Below are 20,892 nucleotides of genomic sequence, written 5' to 3'. Positions count from 1 at the left end.
ACAAAATTGTACTCTCAGTGGCTAGGGGCTTTGTGGACTAGGCCCTGGGTCTTTCACTCAGATTATCTAGTTTTGGTGTCTTAGAATCATGTATAACTTGTTTACCTTGGGTGCTTGAAATTTGTAAATGGCCTACTTGGGTCTAGAGCGAGTTTTGTTTTGAGGCACAGCTAATTAGAACAGGGCCGAAGATGGCACGAATACTGGACCCTCCTGCAAGCCTGTTACTTAACACTCCAGAAATAGTCCTGACCTCTATCAAATATCTTCTCCCACCCATTCAGCCCTGGCCTATGGCTGCAATGAGGACATTGTGCAAAGTACCAGCAGCAACAAGAACGGGGTCACCCAGGGTGAGGGTCACACGAGTGACAAAGGCATGCTTTATTAAAAAGCTTATACATTCTCGGGGATAGCCAGAGCAACCTGTCTTATTTTTCTGCTCGGTTCCAGATATTTGGGAACAGATGAGTAACATTTGCCAGGTTGCACGTACATGTGCATAAATATCTTTTCCCCTCCAGCCTTGAACTTAAATATTAAAGATGACAACCCTTATTATTGTTAGAAACTGCAAGTAAAAGAAAATTCTTATTGTGTGTACTCAAGCAAAATGACTTCATCCATTTCTCCTTGACTTACACAAAGGGAATCTCAAGTTAAAGTTCATGCTTTAGAAAGCATTGTGTAGGAGACTTTTTTTTCCCTCCCACACTGCACATCAAACTGACTTTATTCAACTGCGAATGATATTGGGATAATTAAGATAAGCCTCTGAAACATTGTACGAAGACAAACAGAAATTCCACTTACATAATTAAAAGAGAATTTTTCACAGTGCTTATTGCCAACGAATGCATTATACAGACCTGAGTCATTACAAGTAAATTATTGGCACGCATTATGGCTGCATAGCACTTTTGATTCATCCATTTCCCATAATACAGAGTAAATTGGTTCATCTAAACAGAACAAAACAAAAAAACAAAAGAAAAAGGAGGGCTTAATTGCAGGTGTCCTCTTTTAGGAATGCTGTCCTTTTAGTTGCAACTCGTAGTAAAATTAGAGGGTATGGGCTTGCTTTATGGGTTTTTTTTTTTTTTTTTTCCTGCTTCTCTAAGGTTATTTAAGGTTTCAGCTGATGAATCTTAGCCTTACTATATCTGGGTGGCATGGGAAGGATTTGGGAGTTTGGGAGTGAGTGTTGAAAAACGGCAGCACAGAATGCAGGATAGAATTTGTCAAAAAAGACCATAAGACCAGGGTACAGGGTGATAATGCCTTAAGGCCTCCCTACTCAAATATGGACCAGCACATCTACATCACTTAGGGAGTTTACTAGAAATGCAGATTCCCAGACCTATTGAATCAGAATCTGCATTTTAACAAAATTCCTATTAGCTTGTGAGAAGCACTGCTTTACAGAATATTTGACATCAGCTAATTCAGACATTTTATTTAGAAAGGAATGGACTGGGGTGCTTGGCTAGCTCATTCAGTGGAGCACGTGACTTCATCTCAGGGTTGTGAGTTCAAGCTCCACATTGGGTGTGGAGATTACTTAAAAATTGATCTTAAAAAAAAAAATCACAGAAAATCTCCTTGAAAAAAAAGAGGAATGGACTTTACCAAGGTGACTAATTGGCCACATGACCACTCATTATCATTTGTAATATCCTCCAGGTATCTGGTTAATGTCTGCAGCACCTTTGAAATTCCTATTATTGTTATAATCCTTTTAAAATTTCTATTACTATTTGAGCTTTAACCCCCTTGGTTAATATTGCTATATTTTTCCCCCAGAAAACAACTTTTGGTTTTGTTGATCCTCTCTAAAATATATTTTCTATTTCATTAACTTCCGTTTTTCCCTGTATTATCATTCTTCTTTCTTTGGGCTTATGCTTTTTTTTTTTTGTTATTCCTCATTCTTAAGTTGGCTGGCTCTTTGCTTTATTAAGTTTTAGATCTTGTTCTTTTCTAATATAAACATCAAAGGCTATAAATTACTCTTCTCTAAGTACCACTTTGGCTTCATTGGACACATTTTGATACATTATTTTAAGTTGCTGTGTAGTTCTGAGTATTTTCTAATTTCAATTATAATTTCGTTTTCAGTACATGAACAGATTTTAAACGTTTTATGCATGCTTCCAAACCCATGGGGCTTTTTTAGTTATATTTTTTATTTCTAATTTGTATTTAAGATTATCGCCTATATGTCAGCGCTTTGAAATACTTACCAAATAGGTGTTAAAATTTCTAAGTGAGATGGTGAGTTTGGTAATGTCTCTCATGGAGCTATCAATTTTTGTTTTATACATATTTGAGGTTTTGTTATTAGTTGCATTCAAATTTGTAAATGTTAAATTGGACTTTTTATCATTCGTTATGTTATGACCTTTTTCTCCAGTAATGCTTTTCATATTAAAGTTTACTTAGTCTGATGTTAATATTACTACTTGATTTCTCTTTTGGTCAGTTATTTTTCTTGGTTTGTGATTTTTTCATCCTTTGACTTTTTAGTCTACTTTAACATTTAAGAAGTATCTCTGTTTTTAAAGTTTATTTATTTTTGAGAGAGAGACAGAATGAGCAGAGGAAGGGCAGAGAGAGAGAAGGGGACAGATCCAAAGCCAGCTCTGTGCTACCCAGGCACCTCTATTTTTTTTTTTTTTTTTTTAGTGTTTATTTATTTTTGAGAGAGAGAGACAAAGCATGAGTCAGGGAAGGGCAGAGAGAGAAACAGAATCTGAAGCAGGCTCTAGACTTGAGAGTTGTCAGCACAGAGCCTGACTCGGGGCTCCAACTCACCAACAGTGAGATCATGACCCGAGCCGAAGTCGGAAACTTAACCAACTGAGCCCCCCCTGGTGCCCCAAGAAGTAGCCCTTTTAAACAGCCTATATCTGGACTTTGTTTTTTGTCCAGTCTGACAGTCTTTGTCTTTTCATTGGAGTGTTTAGTCCTTTTACATGTATAGTGATTACTGATATATTTGGATCTCGGTGTTACTTGTTCTACTATTTTCTTGGTTTTGGTCTTTTTAAGAATTTATTTGGAAATGATGTGCAATAGGTCTTTCTTTGGTGGTTACTGTAGTGTTAGCATGCATACTTAAAAAAACTTAGTAACTCCGAGGTACTATTGAGAAATGTAGAAAGCTTAAACTCCAGTCGTGCTCCTCCCTATTTGCACGCTATTATTGCCTATTATTTAATCCTAGCCTTTCCCCCACAAATCAGAGGTTAATGTTGTTATCAATCAACTGGAGTCATTTGTCTGTGGATGGACAGAATGTGGAGAAGGATACAGAAACAATGAAAAAACGGTAAATATTAGGAATGGGGACCAGTTGAGATTTATGAAGGGCTTTGAACTCTATCTTAAAACTAGGAAAGCCCTGAAGGGTCGTCATCGTCCACACGGTCACATTTGATTTTGAGAAAGCTTACTCCAGCTGGAATATGAATAATGGAAAATGAAGACCCGAAGAAGAAAACCAATAGGTGCTGTAATCCCGGGGACGAACTGGCAAGGTGACGTCAGGATGGAGAGTGTGACAACGTGCAGAAACCCCTGGCTGCCCAATGGACTGGATCTGATGAGTGGCTGGATCCGGTGGGCGAACGGGAAGCGGAAGCCAAGGATTTCACGAGATTTCGCATTCGGGTGGAAATCATGAAATACGGTGAGAAGCTGAAGAGTTGACTAGATACGTATCTCCTTAGGCTTGTGATGAAAGCTAGAAGATTTATGGGTCTCTGTAGAGACTCATACGAAGCCCTTTCAAAAATGGTAGCTCCCTGTAGAGGACCTGTATCTTCAGAACCCTAGGCGTCAAAGCAAAACCCTCTGCTCACAGGCCGGCTTGGCCGCAGGGCAGAGGTCGGGCAAGGGCTGGAGTGCGGTTTCCGCCTCCGCTCCGCGCCTCACCTTCGGCCCACCAGGACCTTTGCCCCTTCTTCTGGGACCACCGGCTTTCGGGGGCGGGGCCGGCCTCACGGGGGGCGGGCGCTGGCGTGCGCCGCGTCTGCGCAGAGCGCGGGCGGGGGCTCCAGGCGGCGGCGGCGCGGGCCGAGCGCCGTGGACGCGCCCCGTGCGCGCCCCCGTGCGCGCACGCGGCCGCCTGCGCCCTGCCCACCGCCCCCCGTAGCCCGGGCCGCCGCCGCGCCTTCCCCAAGCGCAGGCTTTGTGGGTCTTTGCGAAAACGCGCGTCCAGGAAGGCGGGGAGAGGCGGCCGAACTGAGTTCTGTTAGACGCAGTCATCGGAGGGTTTGCAGTGCACTGAGAGCTGTGAGTACCCGGGTAGTCACTCAAGTGGCACCGGCGTCCTGGAAAGGCTCAGTTCTCGGTGTCGGAGAGGGGAAGGTGGGCCTGCGGGAAACTACCCCTGATGACGTACCTGGGTGGGTTTCAACTCTGTCAGGCCCGACACCACTTTTAAAAATAAGCCTTTGTCAGCTTCATTGACGTCTAATTCACAAAAAAAAAAAAAAAAAAAAAAAAAAAAAAAAAAAAGTGTGTATTTAAGAAGTACCGTGTGATGGCTTAATATGCTACGCATTGTGAAATGATTCCCACCTGAAGCTAAGTTACCAGGCTTTGGGTGGGGTGAGAGCACCGGAAACCACTCTCAGCGAATTTAAAATACACCATACGGTGTCACTAGTTACGGTCGCCAGCTCTACGTTAGAGTCCCTGGAACTCATTCATGTCACATCCCAACAGGCGGTGACCCAGAGACCCACTCCTCCCCGCTTCACCCGATCCCTGGCGCCCCCCATTCCTCCCTCAGCATCTCTGAATTCTAATTTTTAGGGCTGAATAATACTCCGTTAAGGGTAGAGAGGTCATGTTTTCTTTATCCATTCATCTCCTGGTGGACATAAGCAGTACTGTTTCTTGACTACTCAAGATTAAGGCTGCAGCGAACCCAGAGTGCCACGATCTCTTGGATACTGACTTCATTTCCTTTAGAGAAATAGCCGGAAGTAGGATGGCTGAAGCATAGAGTAGATCGATTTCTAATTTTGGGGGGGACTTCATGCTGTTTTTCCTAAAGGCCGTACCAATTTACACTTCCACCCACAAAAGCTCACCAGCAGATGTGTCCGTATCCTTGCCGACACTCTCAACACCACTTTATTATAGTAATCAATATTTCACAACACCCCCCTTTGGTAACCCCAAATTAAATTCATAGGTAATATATTTATCCAAGTGCGTATTTTTTTAAATTGAAGGATAATTGACATATTATATTAGTTTTAGGTGTACCGCAAAATGATTCAGTACTTGTGTCCGTTGCAAAGTGGTTACCATGATGACTACTGACATTCATTGCCTTGCATACTTTCAGAACAAATTTTTTCCCTTGTGATGAGAACTTTACAGATCTACTTTCTCAGCAACCTTCACCTTCCGATATGTAATAGAGTATTATTAACTACAGTCATGGTGCACACCTCCCCGTGACTGACTTCCTCTCTCTCTTTCTTTCTCTTTCTTTCTTTTTTTTCTTTCTTTCTTTCTTTCTTTCTTTCTTTCTTTCTTTCTTTCTTTCTTTCTTTCTTTCTTTCTCTTTCTTTCTTTCTTTCTTTCTTTCTTTCTTTCTTTCTTTCTTTCCTTTATTATGACTTATTTTATAGCTGGAAGTTTGTGCCCTTTCACCCCGCAAGTGCATAATTTTTTAAAGAAAAAGGATATGATGGCCTAATATAAACAAGTTAAATAGAGTAAAATCCTAAGTGTCTTTTATCCTTTTTGTGTCCAGTCAGAAAACAAACCACTCTAAGTATTTCAAAAGAAGCAAGTTAATCTAGGGAACTGGTTATAAAGGTTTGGGCAGGGCTGGATGAGCATATGGAGGAAGGTAGGGTTATCCAGGGTTAGTAACTACAGGAACTCACTACCCCCTGGAGCTGGAGAAGCAAAGGGGAAAATGATGTCCCCCAGAGCCTCCGAATGCAAGGCCACGGTGTCTGCCCCCCTGCACACCACACCCGGCACACCACACCCGGCACACCACACGACCCAAAAGACAGGGGGAAAAGGGGTCTTCCTGATCTCTTCCATTCCCCAGTGCCTCCCATTGGCAGACCCTCAGAGAAGCCAGATGGGAAGGAATCTGGAAGCTGTAACTTGGAGGTTTCTGGCCCTAGAGGTGGAGAGCAGGGCTCACAAGGGATGTACAGAGCCAACAGATAATAGTTTCAATTTGCAAATTTTTAGGCACAACTACATTTGAAGATATAATGAAGATGCCAGATGCTTGAATCTGCATTTAAATAAATTAGGATTTAATGGAAGTAAAACAAAGTTCCATTAAATGTTACAGACACTTTCTGTATCTGACTTTCGGAAAGAAAAGGTGGAATAGTGGTTTCCCATATATGTATAATCACTATGAATGCAGTGACTACAACAGAGATCCAGGTGGCTGTAGTGGTGACTCAAATGTTATGGGCGGCTTTGCCATTCCTGATGAGATTTCGAAACAGTTGAGTCGACAATTTATAGTAAAACGTGTAAACAAAACAGAACTCATTAGTTGCATTGTTACAAAATTCAGTGTATACTTAAATCATGCCAAAAAGCCTTGTGTTTATATGGCAAGTGGAGTTAGGTCTGGAGCTGAAATCATTAGGAATAGGTTTTTTTTCCCACCTTCATGAATATCCATCAGGACATTCAAAATTTGAGCAGGACTAAGGATTATAGAACATCCAGTTTCCTGGTCTCTTCCCTTCTAAGTGCCCTTTGCATATCCACCCCCCACCCCCCACCGCCCCGCTTCACCCCTGTTGTTGTAACAACTAAAAATGCCTCCACAGATTTTTGGTCCTCTCTTGAGCAGCAGTACAGCTGTTAAGAGCACAGATGTAGTTGTGTAGTCTTGATACAGAAGTATTATGAGATATCAAATAGAAATTAGGTTATAGAATGTTGCTTTTCATTATTTTAGGAAGTATTTGTCCATGCATATGAGAAAAGGCTTGGCATTTATAAACCGAAATGTTAACAGTGGTTATTCCTTTTGTTGGAATTTGAAGAATAGTTCTTTTGTTTTTTTCTGTTTTTAAATTTTTTTTCTACTTGAGAAATTTTAGAACGCATTCAAGTTGGGGGAGAAAAAGGTTAGGTCAGGCAGGTGTATCAGTGAGGATCCTTCTGGGCTCATAGGAACAGTCAGACCCTAAATCTGTCAATGGGGACTGACCCAAGTACCTGGTACGAGCACTTGCTCAGACAAACTTTGGTTCTACCAGAAATGCCACCTCCTTCCTGCACACAAACCACTCTTTGCTGCTCACTGTTCCTTCGGGATGGTGAACAGAGCATGTCCTTCCTGATGTGGGTCCAAATGGGGTCATACTAGTTTTTTGGCTTCATAGCACAGCAGTTTCTTTAAGAATAGGAGCCCGCTGAACTCACCCTCATGCCCGCCCCGTAAATCTCAGGTATGAATCGCCAAACTGGGAGACTGAGTCCCAAGCTTGGACAACATTTTCCATCCTTGGGCCAAAATGGGGGGCATCAGCAAGATGTAGCACATTCAGTGGGTTGCATGCTGGAAGCTTGTGGCGGGCCTGATACTGTGGGCCCTACCAAGAAGACCGAAGAAGGATGATAGGATGGGGCGCCCATGTGTTGGCAGGTCCCAGCATTTTCCAACTGACTTCTCATTGGGATTTAACCCAACACACTGTCTCCAGTCCAAGCTGCCAGCCTCCAAAACCTCTGTCCTGCACAGGACCTTGTGCGGGGATCTCCAGGCAGGGCGTGGGCGTACCCGACACTCACACATCTCCCAGACCTGAACGCCTGGGCCAAGACAAGGGATAGTTTCCAGATGTGGGCTTCACATCTGGGCCAGCCATCAGAAGGCTGCTTATTTGAACAAAGACTGGAAGTACTCAAAGAGCCCCGAGGTCCAGAGAAGGCTGCCAAGAGCTGGCGAGCAGATGAGTGTAGAACAGGCCTCAATTTATGGTTCCAGGAGAGGAAGAAAGCCGTGCTTTGTGGTCCCGCACGGATACGTGTGAAGCAAGGCATCCTGCCCCTTCAGGATGGGCAATGGCCCTGTTCGTAGGATTAAAATCAGGGGCTTCGATTCTAGGATGAGCAGAATTCTGAACTGAGGGTGCACCCCCATTTCCAGTGTGGCACCTCGACCTTCCCCCCCCTTTCCACACCACCTCATAACTGGTATTCTGTGGAAATACTGTGGAAATAGAAAATCTTACGATTTTATGGCTTGGTGGGCCCTTTCAACCCATCATCCCCACCAGACACACACTTCCTTTTTGAAAATTTTTTCTAAATGTTTATTTTTGAGAGAGAGAGAGAGAGAGAGCGACAGAGAGCGAGTGGGGGAGGGGCAGAGAGAGAGAGGGAGACACAGAATCTGAAGCGGGCTCCAGGCTCTGAGCTGTCAGCACAGAGCCCGACACGGGGCTCGAACTCATGAACTGTGAGATCATGACCTGAGCTAAAAGCTGGGTACTTAACTGACTGAGTCACCCAGGCACCCCATTTCCTTTTATACGTAACCCTGTGACTTGGGCAAACTCCCCATTTGACTGGAGTTGCTGAGAAGAATGGATCTGTTAGCAGTCCTCTTTGGAGGACGTCAGTGAGATCGGCCCAACTTGGAGCAGATTCTTATGTTCCTACAAAGTGCAGAAGTGTACTCCTTGGGCTGAGTCCTGTTGGGCTGAATTGTCTGTCCCCTCCCCCCCCCACCTGTGTTGAAGTCCTAACCCCCCCCCCCCCAGTACCTCGGAATGTGACCGTATATGGAGATAGGGGCTTTAAAGAGATCATTAAGTTAAAGTGAGGTCAGTTGGACGGGTTCTCATCCAATCTGAGTGCTGCCCTCCTGAAGAGATTGTGCACAGACACACGCAGAGGGAAGGCTATGTGAGGACACAGGGAGAAGGTGGCCATCCGCGAGCCCCGGAGAAAGTCCTCAGATGAAACCAACCCTGATGCTACCTTGATCTCAGACTTTCAGCCTCCAGGAATGTGAGAGAATCAATTCCTGTTAAGCCACCCAGTCTGCGGTGCTTTCTTATGGCGGCCAGAACGAACTAACACGGAGGTTGGGGGACGCCCGGACCTCAGTGGTGGCCCCGGCTGCCTGGCTCTGTGGGGAACCAGGGACCAGGCCGGTAGTGAGAACGGGCAGGACGATGAGGAGCCCCGGGTGCAGGTCTGAGCCTGAGGGTGTTGCCAATTTATTTTCCGGTTGGTGCTTTCATTATCCTCACACCGTCGGGAAAGTTCTATGACCTGTCACTGCCCGGCTTCTGCTTTGTGTGGGGCATTAAGGAGGTCCTCGCTGAGGGGTCGGAAGACGGTCATGCCGCAGGTCTTCAAGTCCAGACTCAGGAAGGGGCAGGAGCGTGCCCACTGGCAGGGGCGGCATCCTTAGGGCCTCAAGAATAGCTTGTGGGTCGTTTGAAGAGAACTGGTCTCCTTCAGCGACGCCGGCACACGTTTGTGTGGTTATCACTTGGATTACAGGTAGAATGTAAATTTTAGTAGCCATGTAACCTTAGGGAAGTTATTCCAACTCTCCCGTCCTGTTTTTTGGCCCTAGGGGTAAGTGGGGTTCGCAGAGTGTTATAAGGGTTAAATGAGACCATGAATAGAAAGGCTATGGAAGCACACGGCACTTTGTCTTCGGTGCCAAGTATTTCCTGAGTTCCTCCTATGTGCCAGGTTCCATCTTGGGCTTTGAGGATATAACAGAAGGTAAGAGGAAAAAAATGCCCCTGCTCCACAGAGCTTACACTGTAGACAGGGAGCGACTATAAAGGAAACAGACGTGCAGAAGGAAGTGGGGTCCGCTGGGTCACAGGCTGGTGCAAAGTCAAGGTGAGGAGAGGAAAGGACCCACGAACAGGTGCTTGCACTCCATTCACTGGGCCCCTGGGGGCGGAAGGTAGAGCTGAGCCCTGAGCGAACGAGACATTGGAAGGGCTGCTGCTTCCTGGAGAAGGGGCTGGAAAACTCTGCTTGTTGGCCCCGGGAAATAATTAGGAAGCCTATTTATGTCCAGGATCCTAAGTGAGGGGGGGGGGGGGGAAATCTCCTGTTTAAAAATAAAATGAGTTTGGCGGCTCCTCAAAACGTTAAACACAGACTTGCCATGTGACCCGGCAATTCCACTGTGAGGTGTAGATGCCGAAACATCGAAAGCAGGGTCTCAGGCTGATCCGTGCAGAACGACGGACGTTCGTGGTGGCTCTGTTCCCAACAGCCCAGAGGTGGAAACAACCCACCCACAGATGGCTGAATAAGCGAAGCGTGGTACATGCATACAGTGTTCCTGAACTTGAATAAGGAGTGAAATGCTGATACGTGCTCAGCGTGGAGGAGCCCTGAAAACATGCTCAACAACATAAGCGAGACCCAAAAGGGCAAATGACCGCGTGATTCCACTTACATGAGGTGCCTAGGGTAGTCCGATTCGTAGCCATAGAAAGTGGAACAGGTGTTCCCAAGGGCCGGGGGTGGGGGTGGGGTGCGGGGGGGAGGAGTCACTGTTTACCGGGTACAGAGTTTCTATTTGGGGTGATGAAAAGTTCTAGAAATGGACCATGGCTATGGTTACACAACATTGTGAATGCTCTTACCGCTGCTAAATTGTGCACTTTATTTTTTTTAATTTTTTTTAACATTTATTTATTTTTGAGACAGAGAGAGAGAGAGCATGAACAGGGGAGGGTCAGAGAAAGAGGGAGACACAGACTCTGAAACAGGCTCCAGGCTCTGAGCTGTCAGCACAGAGCCCAACGCGAGGCTCGAACCCACAGACCGCGAGATCATGACCTGAGCCGAAGTCGGACGCTTAACCGACTGAGCCACCCAGGTGCCCCTAAATTGTGCACTTTAAAACAAACAAACAAAAATAGTAAATGTTGTGTTAGGTATATTTCACCACTATAAGAAAAAAAAAGGAAGAAAAACAAAGTTATTTGCCCCAGGTCGCTGAGCTAGGGGAGCCAAGTGCTGAGCCTGGCATCCGGGGGTCCCTTTTTCCCAGCCCCGCTTGCTCCCCAGCACAAAGCGGGGTGCTCACACTGGCCGGGGATTTACAGCAGCAGCAGCACCCCCCGGATGGGAAGGCAGCGGCCTTCCTCGCCTGTTTCTTGCACCTGTGTTTCTTTGTGACTGTCTTTCCCGTCTTCCCTTGAAGTCCTATTTTCTCTGGTTTGGGGTTGTAATTAATGGAGGCCACTCTGCGTGCTGACATGTACCGGGCAGCCAGGCTGCACCGGCTTCAGATCTCAGCTCTGCCACTCACTAGGGGGGATTCTGGGGCAAGTTTCTTAAACTCTCTGTCCCTCGTTTTCCCACCTGTGGGAAGCGGTACTAGCAGGGGGTGGTTGTGGAAATAAAGTGAAGTCACCCGCGTGAGGTGCTTGGAGCAGTGGCTGGCACCCCAAGTGCTTTCATTGTTGGGTGTTCTCATTGGTAGCACACGACCGAGCTGAGGGAGCTGAGGGTCTATGGCCAGCGTGCAAGCTTCGTGGACTTAGAATCCTTTTGCAGGATTCTTAAACCCCCCAGGACTCTCCTAGAACGCTGCATCAGAGCCGGGAAGAAAGGCAAAGATACACAGGAAATGTTGCCCACGCACATCCTTACTTGCTCGGCGATGTGGAATGATCTCTGCATTTCTGTAGGACGTGGTTTATAAATCAATGGGTTGGGATCAGGGCAGTCTAAAATCACTTGAAGTGTGCTCACACGCTTCCACACAATCTGAGCATGTCGTGTCTGCTTTCATTCAGCAGTGCTGCCCCCTGTGAGCGGTCCGCGCACTGCAGCCCCAAATCACTCCAGCCAGCTGGGGGCGGGGAGGACTGCAGAGGCCTGATGGTGTTATGTTTCCCCTGACCTAAGCCCACTCCTGATTCTGTTCCCTCTGTTCTCTCTAAATGGATTTGTGAGATACTTACAGCGTTCCTGTTCCCATGAAATGAGGCTTAACAAAAAGAAAAGAAAAAGGCAGCCAGCCTCTGATAACCCAAGGAGATACAGCCCCCGTGTGTGATTTGGGGCAGGTTGTGGGTCTCAGCCAGCAAATGGGCTCCTAGACGCCTACGATGTACTCTCTCCTGAAGAACATCCCACTTTCACATTTCAAGACTCAAAATCCAGGGACACAGTGAGACTAATATGTTCTATATTTTAAAAAAATTTTTTTTAAATGTTTGTTTACTTTTGAGAGAGAGAGAGAGAGAGGGAGAGAGGGAGAGAGAGAGAGAGAGAGAGAGAGAGAGAGACAGGGCGCGAGCAGGGGAGGGGCAGAGAGAGAAGGAGACACAGAATCTGAAACAGGCTCCAGGCTCTGAGCTGTCAGCACAGAGCCGATGCAGGGCTCAAACTCACCAACCGTGAGATCATGACCTGAACCGAAGTCGGACGCTTTACCCACTGAGCCACCCAGGTGCCCTGAGACTAATATGTTCTATATTTTTAAAACTTTTGCACAGAAAGGAAAAAACGACCATATGCTAAATTTTAGAAAATGAAAAATGGAAAGAACAGTTTTGTAATTCATGACAAAAAAAAAGGCCTACTCTTCTTCCTAATACATAAAGAACTCATAGAAATCGAAGGGAGGGAGGGACGAAGGGAGGAAGGAAAGTAGGAAGGAAGGAAAGGGAGAGGAGGATGAGCAAATATGGGCCACATTCACAGAAAGCAACCCCGAAATACCATTTTCACCCACTGAATTGGCAAAAATCCTCCTGTTTAATACCACACTCCGTGGGCCAGTCTGTGCAAGGGCAGGCACCTTGGAACATTGCTAGTGGGGATGGGACTCGGCATATCCATTATGAAGGGGGATGTGGCCTGTCAGCAATTGCAAATATATGATTCCACTTCTATAGCTGCACGTGTGCACAGAGAACATACAATGCATTGAGATTGTTCACTGCAACATTGTTTGTGATAGAAGACAATGGAAGCGACAGGTGGCTCTTACCACATTTACTGCCTCCCTGGGATGAACTCTATGCAGTGAAAAAAGAGGAGATGTGCTATCAGTATTGACATGGAAAGAACTCTACAGTATTCCATTAATAAAAATAAGCAAGGTTCAGGGCAGTGTATTTAATCTACTACCTTTTTATCTAAAGGGTTGGAAGATACGAATTTATGTTTGTATTTCCTTGGTTTTGCCTTCACAAGGTTACCCGTGGAGCACCTAGACTGATGGGGATAAGGCTTGGAGTTATCCACTCTCCTTTCCGCTCCTTCTAGAGTTTCCAAACTTCTCTTTCTGCATATTGATTGTTGAAAGCATGAAGGTGTTACCAGTTTACACTTAAATAAATATATTCTTATTCTCGGGGGGTAATGAGGATTCTCCTATGCTACAATAAGAGAATAAATAGTCCAACCTTTCTGAGATGCAATTTGGCAATATGTATGGGCACAGAGATTTCACTGGTAGGGTCTTGATTACATACTGTTTAAAGCGAAACATTCCCAACTTTTGGAAGACGCACCTGTTAAATGTCCCAACATCAGGGGATGATGACATACCCGTAAGACAGTGATACATCCATAGGACAGAATACTCAAAGCTAATTCAAATACCACAAAGTATATGTACTGACATGGAAAGTTGGCCATTTGTTATAGAATGGAAAAGCAAGTAACATATTTGCATGCATGGTCTGGTACAATATTTGTAAAATATAGAAATATAAAAGTAAGTAAACTCTGTAAGGGTAATATGCCAACATATCATCAGTGACCATAGCTAGATAGTAGGTCGGGATGGATCAGTTTTGTCTTTTATTCATCTGACTTTTCTGATATTATGTATTAACATTACAAGTAAAGTTAATTAAAAATAACCTTACAGGGGCACCTGGGTGGCTCAGTCGGTCGAGCGTCCAACTTCAGCTCAGGTCATGATCTCACACTCCGTGAGTTCGAGCCCCGCGTTGGGCTCTGTGCTGACAGCTCAGAGCCTGGAGCCTGGCTTGGGATTCTGTGTCTCCCTCTCTCTCTACCCCTCCCCTGCTCATGCTCTGTCTCTCTCTGTCTCAAAAATAAATAAAAACATTAAGAAATAAAAAAATAACCTTGCAGCTATATGTATATATACAAAAATACAGTCTTTAATAACAGGACCAGTAGCATATATCCTGTTACAGCACCTGGTTTTTCATCTTGAATACTTATCGTCCATATCTTTCCCAGTCAGCAAACGCATCTCAGGGAAATCGAGTGGTCAGACTACAGTGGTTTTATGATTGTTTGTTTTAGTTTTTTTCCTCAGATCTCCTGATTTTTCTACTGTCAACCCTTATTATTTATGTAATTCAGAAATAATAAGCACTTTTAAAAAGAAATACTTCTGTCTAATAGTTGGCGGTTTCGAAAGCCCTTTTTACAGACTGCACACAATATGTGCGAAACCCAGCAGAGCCATGATAACTCTATATGGAGAAACAGAGACTGGGGAAGTTAGGAGGTTTTCTGGCAGTTGCCAAGCCAATAAAGTGAAGCTGGGCCACGTTGATTAACACGTGGCCCAGAAGGGCTCATTCTACCTGCCATGCACATTCCCAGAGCCCTCCTAGACATCTGGAAGGCTTGGACTCCATTCCTTCTCCACCAGAGAAGTGAACAGGGTCATCTACAATGTCCAATAAAAGTCCTCAAAAGGAGGGGCTAACCAACAAGAGAAAGCATTCCTGGAAAGACAGTTGCTTGAGGGCCCCACACTGAACTGCAGTGAAAACCTCAAGAATTCTCTTTCCACTTTCCTGTGAACATGCTTACCACTGAATGTGGGAAGATTCACGAATATTTCTAGAGAAAAGGATTCCCGTTAAAATAAAAAGAAGAAAAATAGATTATCCCCATTTATAGCTTGTTTGAAAGTGTTATTAAAGGATAAACTTACTGAGGGTAAGATTATTTTTTATCTCCATATTTCAGTGCTTAGTTATCCCAGAGATACTCAGTAGGTATTAGATGGTTGTGATAAATGGATGGATGGATGGATGGATGGATAGATGGATAGATGGATGGGTGATTGTTTGAGATGCATTAATTGAAAGAGGGAAGGAAGGAAGGAAGGAAGGAAGGAAGGAAGGAGGGAAGGAAAAGGGAGGGAGGGAGGAATGGAATCTAGAAAGAAGGAAGGGAGGCTGCTGAGGTTGGTTGGATAGATGAATGGAAGGTTGGTTAGGGTGGAAGAAAAGATGGCTGACTGGCTGGCTGGTGTGATGGAATAATGGGTGGGTGGATGAAAAGATGGACTGATGGATGGAATGGATGGATAAAGCTGCAGTTGATTTTAAAGTCTAACAGACACTCAAGTACTGTGGGCTGTTTCAGCGCAGGTACAGAGATATTGCTACATAATTTTCTTCTCTTTTAGGAAGGATGGAACTATCTCCGCTTTTTATGCCAGTCTCATTAACAGCCGCCAAGACAGATGTGGGGCCCTCAACAGCAGTCCTTCTTCTTCACATCCAAAGAATGGCAGAGAAAGTTAAGAGGCCGAAACGAGGAGGCACAAAAGTTAGCATCTTTATTTTATAGGTGAGGTAACCAACCTGAATGCAAAACCCCTTTGCAAATAATGAATGTCCAAGCTATTAGAGACCTTATAAAATACCAGGCATTTAAAATAAAATTGTAAACCATAGAAATGAACAAAAGAAGAGGAAGGGCAGGGTCATTAAAGTCATTCAGTGGGACGGGACAGGTCTTCCCACTGTGGTTACTGCCAGGGCTAAATTGCAGTGTGTAAGGCCATCTGCCCTGGTATTCTTCCTGTCACTCCCGAGAGCTTTTTATTCCACTTTATTTTAGGAGTGCCAAAAGGTGGGTTTCTAATTCTATTCCTCTCTAGTTCTTTTTATAGTACTCAGATCTGGGCAAATACCAGTAATATGAAATGTGTCCTCTTTTTTTTTTTTTTTTGTGCTTTAAATCAGCCAGAAGTTTAATATCTTGAATTTCCTGCTTCTTTGGCATTCCTCACCTGCTGTGTGCATGCCAGCTGCACCTGCATGGTTTTCTGAGCACGTGTCTACCTGCCGGACTGCCTGCCAGGCCATTAGCGAGGCCAGTGGACGAATCACACACTTGGGTGTTTTTAGATTCTGTCACTTTAATGATAGTGAAAAGCTCCAGACTGCCTGCAACCCCTCCCAGTGTTTGCCAGACAACTCAGAGCTGGAGGCAGGCGTTCATTTAGAAACTGCCAGCGAGCAACGGAAAGTTCTCAAACACCTTTTACCTCTGAGGACTACAGCGAGTCCTGGCCCTGAGTTTGTTGGGGTCTTTTATTTCTGCCTGTAAAAAAAAAAAAAAAAAAAAAAAAGTGCATTCTCCTAAAGGCATTGACTTAAAGTGCTATAGCAGGTGCTGCCTGAACCCCACCCACACACTTGTCTTTCCCCTTCAGTGCTAACAGGCTGGAATTCCAACTGCTGACACCTCATTTTGTGTCCTGAGGACTTTCTCTTGACCTGGAGCCCCCTTTCCCACCTGTGCAGCAGGCCAGAGTGCTGGGAAATTGATGCCCCCAGGAGCAGACTCCCAACAATGGTGAATAGGAGTTGGTGTATAAATGCCCCAGCTCCCTTGCCCCTCAGGTGGGATTGCTCTGAGGTGTATGCTTCTCACTGACTTCCAGAGTTTTCTGAGCAGATTTAAGCTTCAGTCACCCCCAGAGGTAGCTGGTTAGATACCACATGCTTTCTTGGCTGCCTCTTCTCTGTCTTACGTCCCTGTGCCCCTGCCAGCATCTCCTGGGATTGTCTTCCAGATAAACTACTCCATCCGGAATCTCTGTGTTAGAGTCAGATTCAGAGAGACCCCCCAAAAAGGCCCACCTCGACCAATGGGATGCTGTTGCAGGGGTTGGAGGAACACATACTGGACATCTAGAAGATTCCCTCACAAAATCAGAAAGTGCAGCCCCTTCTATAAGCCTCAGCTGTAGTATACCATTTGGGGGCCCTCTGATGCACTTTGGGGTTCCTCTGGCTGTCACCTCCTGTCCCAGGAGTGGTGAGCTGGTAGAGAACCCCAGCCAGAGGCACTCAGAATGCATGTGTAGGTGGACAGAGGTGATGTAATCTGTGGGCAGCCTCTCCAGTCTCCCACCTGGGAGGAAGGAGGCCTAAGAGGCAATAGAGGAAGTGCATTCAGGGAGAAGAATGAGAGGGAAAAACAGATGGCCTTTCTGCATCCTTCTCATTTCGTTTAGATTCAACTTATTTTTTTTTTTCTCTGAAGTGCATTCTTTAGTGTTTCATTCAGGGAGGATCTGTTAGGGGCGAACCTTCCATTTTTATTGGGTAAAGAGGTCTCTGTTTTGTCCTTGCTCTCGAACAGCAGCTTAGCTAGGCTTTGAGGTCTACGTTTTCTGTCCGCACGTGCGTTGTCTTCTGGCTTCTATAGCTGATACTGAGAAGGCTGTTTTCAATCGGACTGTTGTTGTTTTGCGGGTAAGCCTGTTTCTTTGTGATTTGATTTCTGGCTTCTTAATACAGAGAGATTAAATCCTTTATTCCCTTGCTAATTTCTGCAGTTTCATTCTCATCTGTCTGGGCATGCCTTTATTTTTATTTATATTGCTCAGGATTCCCTATTCGGAAAAAACTTAAAAAAGAATCTCAGCCAGTTTCTCCTTGACTTTTGCCGCTCTCTCAATCTTTCTAGCCTCGCCTGAAATTTCTATTAAGGGTAAGATAGCTCTTGTTATTTTATCCTCCATGCTTCTTAAGCTTTCTTTAGTATTCTCTATCTCCTGTTGGCTCCTTCTTCCAATTTACAGACTCTTTCTTTAGCTGTGTCCCAAGCTGCTGCTTGCCCCATCCACCAAGTGCTTCATTGAAACGATCCCATTTTTCATTTCTACAAGTTCCGTTTGGCTCTTCTTCAAACCCATTGGTCATACTTATCCTCATTAGTTAGTCTCTCGTCTGCGGTTTTAATTTTAAGCATTACTTTATGCACTCTATCTGAACATTGTATTATCTGAAAGCTATTTTTAGTGTGGACATTCACTTTTACTCATGGTGACTGTGTCCTCTAGTGCTTTGTAATTTTTTATTTTCATTGTAAGCTTGCCTTCCACAGGGAAAATGTTGTTTTGTTCTGTCTTGTTCTCTGTGGGAATCCTGTGCAATTTGGAACACAGAAGTGTCCCTCCACGGTCGTTTTATTTTTGCTATTGCCAGTTGTCTTGGGGATAGTCAAATCAGCTAAAAACATCACCACCTCTACATAGCCTCCTTGGGCCCCTTTCTCTCAGCTGAGCCTTGGAACCTCTCCTCTCTGCTCACATAGCTCCTTGTCCATATCTCTATGGCATCTCAAACAGCATTCTGTTTGGAGACTGTGCGTCTGTGTCCTCAGTTACTCTAGAAGCCCCTCAGGCACTCATCAGGTCTAGCAAAGAGCTCATAAATGTTTGCTGAATGAATGAACTTGGAGAAGTAAGTCTTCAATGCCTCACCTTCTTTGAATGGGATGTTATCTTTTGTCCTGACCTCATAGGATTTGGAGACATCATAGGCCCTCTATGATAGATCATGGATCTATCCCATAGACCTCATGGGATTTGGGGAGATGCTTTAATTCACCCCTAAGATCACTGCATCAAATCCTTAATTCCCTGCCTAAGATAATTAACTAAGGGGCTCTCACAAGCTGTGAAACACTAACACAGGTACCTCCCAGTGCTCTTCCACTGTGCCTGGTGACTGGTTTCCCACTCATTATTATCTGCTTCCTTTGTGCTTTGTGAGACAGGAATGGTTGCAATGGAAAAGATCTGTCGTGTAGTAACACCTTCAAACTTTTCTGAGGCTAAAACAAGGCTGTACCTGAGGCTGATATACTTGGACATAGGCTGGACTTAGAATCCCTCAAAATCAAATGGCAGCAGCCAAGCAAACAGCCGTATCAACCCTAAATGGCAACTGTGTGTTCCTCCTTTTCCCAGCTTGACTGAGCGCTGTTTGAGAGCATTGACCATGACATACATCTGCTGGGGTGTCCTCATGGCGAGGTCAGAAGCACGGCACCGAATCGTAGGTATGGTTGAATTTTGACCGGTTGAGTTGTAGTTAAAAGTAGGGTCAGCATTCTATATACGAAATAGAAGCTACCTCAGAATACTGGCAGTTCTTAATAATAGCAAAGCCATTTTTGGTTTGTACTATACTTTTTCTTTTCTGCTCAAGCATTTTGTGGTGGGGAAAAAAGGATTGGGATTGCAGTGTTTTTTAGTGGCTCCAAATAGCTATCTTCCTCTGCCCCCTAGTGGCCTCATGACAAATTGTAAGAACCTTCATGGTTCTCAATTTCCCTGGTTGCTTCTATTCTTACTGTTTTTGTTATTGTTTATGAAAAAAAGATTTCCTTAAACTTGCCACAACCTCAAAGTGCCCTGTGTTAAAAATTAAATGAATGAAATATAATTTTACTAGAAAATATATGTGCAGTGAGGGGCATCGAGAATCTAGAATTTAGGAAGTGATTCTCATTCTCCAACAGGCTCCATCCGTGGCCGTCCATCTTTGGTGTTAATACTTTCTGGGACAGTTGTTTGCCACTCTGGGACCCCTTATGTGACAGCTCCATTTGAACCAGCATGAAATGTCCCTCCCCGGCTGCATTCTAGAACCTGGAACCTCCCAAGTAAGACCTAAGCCTGCCTTCACCTGGTGGGGTTATCTGCTTCCCTGCCTGGACTTCTGTCCAGACCAAGAACGGCACCTTCCTCATATGCCTTGGCTCCTGGCACCGAGTTCCTCCTGCCTGTGCTCTCAACATTACACTAGTGTGGGGGAGCCCCAAGAGAATTGGGTTCTCAACACCAAGCATGGTTATTTCTGGTGAAGTACAGACCACGCAAACCATGTCTTTATTTATGCCACTGAGCCTGCATTAGCTCCCTTACAAGCCTGGAATCCGACTGGCTCCTCTTGAGCAACTGACCTCCCAACAGCCCCCGGTCACCTTCCCATGGATAGTGGCCAAGGAAGGCTTTTCTCATTCTGCCGTCATAACGGTGGCTTCTTTGTTCAGTATAGCTGTGGGAAATTTATTTTCGTCTCTGTTTTTTTGCCAGGAGACTGGATCATAATCTGACAATAAAGAGAAATTCCAACCTGAAGGATTTTGACCACAGAGGAAAGAACTTCCTGAAAGTTCTCTTTCAGGAAGAATGATGGGATGTCCCTGGGGCCAAGAATCAAAAGTTGTGTTCTTGGCCTCAACCCTGTCTGGCTGCCATGCTCCTTGTCAGTAGCATGGAATTTACCTCAGCGCGATCTTGTAAGGATTATAGGAGGGGAAAAGGCTTTCTAGAGGAGAGAAAGCCTCCTCTCCTTATAATCTTGAATGGACAGCTGAAGGATACTGTACAGTTTTAGGAACTTTTCCCATAAAACCACATTGACTTTCAGAAAATTAGCTCTCCTGTCACTAGCTAGTGGGAACCTCAGGTCACAAATTCACTGGGGTGTAAGAAATGCTATGTTTTTAATTTCCCCTAAATCCAATTCTGAATCTCTGTTAGTTTCCTAGGCCTGACGTAATGAAGTACCTCAAGCTGAGTGGCTTATACAGTAGGAATGTCTCACAGTTCTGGAGTTTGTGGTGTTCTCCCTGTGCCCCTGTTTCTGTGTCCACATTTCCGTTCTTTTAAGGATACAGTCATATTGGCTTAGGGCCCACCCTAGTGATCTCATTTTAACTTGTAACTTAATTTTTTTTTCTAAGAGAACCGATGAGCTGGGGAGAGGCACAGAGGGAGGGAGAGAGATAAGCAGGCTCCCTGCTCAGTGCAGAGCCTGATGGGGGGCTTGATCCCACGAC

At 45.0% G+C, this 20,892-nt stretch overlaps 1 long non-coding RNA gene across 1 annotated transcript; it reads left to right on the top strand.

The window, feature by feature from the left end:
- Window positions 1-4,126: 4,126 nt before the first annotated feature.
- LOC122203540 lies at window positions 4,127-20,188 on the top strand. The gene is made up of 4 exons (XR_006195232.1): window positions 4,127-4,296; window positions 15,428-15,591; window positions 19,013-19,104; window positions 19,567-20,188. It is a non-coding gene; the product is annotated as an uncharacterized LOC122203540 (long non-coding RNA).
- Window positions 20,189-20,892: the final 704 nt, after the last annotated feature.

This window comes from Panthera leo, chromosome D3, assembly GCF_018350215.1.
Source record: "Panthera leo isolate Ple1 chromosome D3, P.leo_Ple1_pat1.1, whole genome shotgun sequence".
In the NCBI taxonomy this organism is placed as follows: Eukaryota; Metazoa; Chordata; class Mammalia; order Carnivora; family Felidae; genus Panthera; species Panthera leo.
Note: the sequence above shows the minus strand (reverse complement) of the source record. Positions and strands in the feature narration are given on the sequence as shown.